This window comes from Camellia sinensis, chromosome 6, assembly GCF_055761805.1.
Source record: "Camellia sinensis isolate YWXY chromosome 6, ASM5576180v1, whole genome shotgun sequence".
In the NCBI taxonomy this organism is placed as follows: Eukaryota; Viridiplantae; Streptophyta; class Magnoliopsida; order Ericales; family Theaceae; genus Camellia; species Camellia sinensis.
In genome coordinates, this window is record NC_138966.1 from 127,771,134 (window position 1) to 127,775,804 (window position 4,671).

The following is a 4,671-nucleotide window of genomic DNA, read 5'->3' on the forward strand; positions in this document are numbered from 1 at the left end:
CAAGTTGAGTTCTCTCTTCATTCTAGGACTCTTGTCCCTTATCCGCTTATCTCGGTTTCCGATATCTTCGGAGATAACCTCGGCCTTGCCGAGATCACCTCGGCATCATGACCAGGACACGTGGCACCTCGGCTGACACGTCGGCGTCACCTTGCCACGTGTTGGTATGTAGAAAATATATCCCCACAATTGCCCCCTAGGTTCTATTACCTCGGCATTCTGAGATGATGGAACCTACACTGTTCGTTCACCTGTGCCCCTCTGTCCGAGATCAAACTCGCCGACCTCAAAGTTCCCTGGACTTTACTGTCCACTGGTGTCAAGAGTCAAGTTTCATGCTTTTCCAAGCTGCTTGAAATCGTACCTTCTAGCCGAGATTCTGGTTCCATTAATTCGTAAACTCCAAGAGTTTTGCAACTGCTCCACTCACACTCTCTGGTGAGTTCCCGATTTCCAGTCACCTATTTGACTCCGGCGATTTTCATATCGGCGTTCATTTCACTTTTGTAGGTTCATAAACTCTTACTTTTTTATTAAGCTCAATCTTTCATAACTCTTCTGATTTACTTTGAATCTGTTTATTTGCCATCTGTGGCCTTCTGTTCTTGTCTGTCTTCAAGTTTTTGATTTCTTATTTGCTAAAATGCCTGGGACTGTTCTTTGTCATATCCGCTTTCTGTTGCGAGCATCATGTCTGGTTCATTACTTTCTTGTTCTTCACATACTTACTTAGTGCCTGTGCACTTGGCTTTATTCTTTGAACTTTGTCATCTTCTTGACTTCTGTTTTTCTTTTTTTTCATTTAATCCTTTGGCTTCTTCGCTTTCTAGCTCTTTTGCTTGAATCCGCCATTTGTTCCAAGCTTTCAAGCTTCTGCAACTGTCTTCGTTTTTCTCCTCCGGTGAAGCTTTACGTCATTCTGTCATTGTCGTCAGACTTTGGCAAATCTCATTCCGGCTTCCCTCTTTCTAGTAAGCCACTGTTCCTCCTGGTTTTATTTCTTGTTGCTTTCCAAGAAGCTCTGCTTCATTGTTTAATCACCATTGTTGTTTTACCAGTTATTTCCAAATCATCTTCTTGAATACACATTGTTCACACATCTGTTGATTTCTGCCACTATTCTTGGCTTGACACACTTGTGCAATCTTTTTTGTCTTGATTTCATGATAGCTTCATCACCATTCTTGATTACGAATTACATTCTTGTTTCTGTTTTCTATGTCTTTTCCCAGATTTTTGCTTTCAATCCTTGCTTTCAAAACTCCGAGATGCCAATCGCCAAGAAGAGCTTTGATCAAACTCTTCAGGAGGTTGATGCTGAGCTCGTGGCTGAGAAGGATGCTGAGAAGTTCTTTCCAACTGTTTTCTGGGGGTGAGACACAACCTACTGCTGATGCCGAGTAGTTTGCTTCCTTCTTGAAATTGATGCCGAGGTAGCGGTAGAGAAGCTCCTCCAACTGTCTGCCGAGGCTGAACCATTGTCGTCCGTCGAAGCAGATTAGTCCGAGGTTCTTGTTTTCAGTCCCTAGTTCTTTAAGGTCTTCATTTTTGCACTTGCCAACCTTCTCAGCTCTTAACAAGCTAGTTGGTCATCTCGGTTGATCATATCTCGGAAACGTCTTTTAGTGTTTATCTCGGCTATACCAAATTTGTAAATTGCTACAAATTTCAACAAGTGGTAGACTTCATAATCTTCGGTTAACTCATTTTGTAATTTGCTCAAAAGTTTCAACAAGTGTTAACATTCCTTGCTCCTTAATTATCATTCCTTCCCCCTACACCTTCTCCCTGCCCTCTAATGTGAACATAAGTTGTACTTAGGATCACATTAGGGAAGTGGGCTTCGTGCTGTAATCACAGACCTGATGTGTTCTTCTTTCGCCGATGTATTAAAACTTCTGGTATTTAATTCACCCCCTTTAGACCCTCTTTCTCTTGGCCTTTGCAAACTATCATCGCTGTTTCTTGAAGCATTTATTCTTTTCACAATTCTGGTCACCACTTCTGGCGTGCACTTAGTGGTTCTAATCAAAACGACGTTTGACTCCGGCGAATCTTTTGCTGACATTTAGCTTTGTGCACTCTTTAACTTGTAAATTCTCTCAGAATTTCAATAAGTGTTTAAATATCATTTCGGTTTAACTTCGGTTAAGTATCATTTCAGTTTAACTTCAGTTAAACATCACCTTAGTTTAACTTCGGTTAAACATCATCTCGGCTTAACTTCGGTTAAGCATCATCTCAGTTTTTGAAGTTTTTCCCTTTTTTTTTTTTTTTTTTTTTTTTTTGTCGCTTGTACTCTTGTATCTTTTTGTTCTTTAGATAATGTAAGCTCTGCATATGGCCGATGTGCCTCCTTGTTCTTGAATGTCTAATTCAACTTTCCTTCTCTGAATGAAGCGTTCTTTGCCGCCCTCCTGGACGAGGATTTTCTTCAATGGCTCCTTGTCGACATCATCTAGGACCTCCATGTCCTCGTCTTCAATCTCTGCCTTCCCTGGTTCCCGAATGTTGCAGGTAGTTTTTGTTGCTGCCATGAAGCAATTCTTTGTCTGCAGTTGGTCTCCTCTGATTTCTTCAATCCCATGTTCTGTTGAGAACCGTAGTAGTTGATGCAATGTTGAGGGAACTGCCCCCATTGCATGCAACCATGGCCTTCCCAAGATGATATTGTATGGCGAGGGCGTGTCAATCACCATGTGTGTTTTGTGTATATGGTGAAAAAAAATTATTTTTCTTTGGATCCTTTCAGTAATGAAATTTTGATTGAGTCCCCGCTTGCAATGGTAATACTTTTATATTTAAGTCAAATTATAATTACACATTTATGTTTATTTATCACTAATAAAGTTGGCAAAAATTAATAATAAATGGATCAATGTACGATTTTAGTAAAAGTGCAATAATTAAAATGATATTTTTATAAAAGTGTAAGTATACTGATGAGATGAAAAACATACTGGGTATGTTTGGTAACGTTTATGTTTTCAGTTTATATTTATAAAAATTTTATAAACTGATTTTTGTTTATTTTTAGAAAAACATAAACTACAAACGCGTTTGGTAATTGACAAAATATTTAAAAAAATTTAAAAATATAAAAAATAGTAAGAAATGGCAAGTCGCGGCGGAAGATGGTGGTGGAAAGTGGTGACGGTGGGTGGTGGGTAGCTGGTGGTGGTGGGTGGTGGCGAGTGGGTAGTGGCGGGTAGGTGGTGGTGGTGGCAGGTGGGTGGCGAATGGCGGGTGGTGGCCGGTGGGTGGTGGTGGCGGGTAGATGGCGGGTGGTGGTGGTTGGTGGGTGGGTGACGGTGGCAGGTGGTGGTTGGTAGCGAGTGGGTGGTAGGTGGTGGTGGCAAGTGGGTGGCGGATGGCTGGTGGTGGCGGATGGTGGCGGGTGGGTGGTGGGTGGTGATGGTGGGTGGGTGATGGTGGTGAGTGGTGGGTGGTAGCGAGTGGATGGTAGCGAGTGGGTGGTGGTGGGAGGCTGGTGGTGGTGGTGGATTGGTGGATTGGTGGATGGGTGGGTGGGTGACGGTTGCGGGTGTTGGGTGGTAGCGAGTGGATGGTGATGGTGGTCATGGCAGGTGGTGGCGGATGCGCGGGTGGGTGGTGGTGGTGGTGGTGGGTGGGTGACGGTGGCGAGTGGTAAGTGGTAGCGAGTACGTGGTGGTAGTGGCGGTGGTGGGTAATGGTAGCAGGTGGGTGGCGGCTGGGTGGTGGGTGATGGTGGTGGTGGTGGCGGGTGGGTGGCAGATGGCTGGTGGTGGTGGGTGGTTGGTGGTGGCAGGTGGTGGATAGTGGTGGCAGGTGGGTGGTGAGTGGTGGTGGCAAGTAGGTGGTGCGCGGGCGATGGATGGTAGTGGCGGGTGGTGGGTGGTGGCGGGTGGATGGTAGGTGGGTGGTGGCGGCGGCAAGGGGTGAGTGGTGGTGGCGAGTGAGTAGCAGGTGGCTGGTGGTGGCTGGGGGTGGCAGGTGGGTAGTGAGTGGTGGTGGTAGGTGATGGTGGGGGTGGGGGTGGGTGGGGGGTGGTGGTGGCGGAAAATAGTGGTGGGTGGTGGCTAGTGTTGGGTGGTAAAAAAAAAAGAAAAACTCAAAACTCAAAACGGAAACACATTTTTTGTGTTTTTATTTTTTGGCCAAATTTATAAACTGAGACCACTGATTTATAAATAAAAAATTTTACCACACAAGTTTTTATTTAAGTTTTTTAAATTTTTATAAATATAAACAGAAAATTAAAAACGTAAGTGCTACCAAACGGTACCACCATATTTAATTCAGATAACAAGTTCTAACAGTAGATAAATGAAATGATAATATTATAATTTAAATGTGGGAGGAGAATGCCAATTTAAAAGTGATAGAAAATAAATAAATAAATAAATAAAAATTGGGTAAATTACATTGATATCTTATGAGGTTTCTGTTTAATATAAATTCTCGCATCATATTTGAAAATTTGTATTTACCCTTATAAGATTAAAATGATATATTTACCTCTTATCTTTTATATATATAAAATAATAAAATAATATAGATATTTTATTCATGTTATTTCAAGAGAAATAACAATCAGTGTGTTTGGTTTGAGTTTTCTGAATTAAATTTTTTGAAAACTGAGTTTTTTTGGTTTTCGTATTCTTTTGTTTTTAGTGAATATTTTTTAAA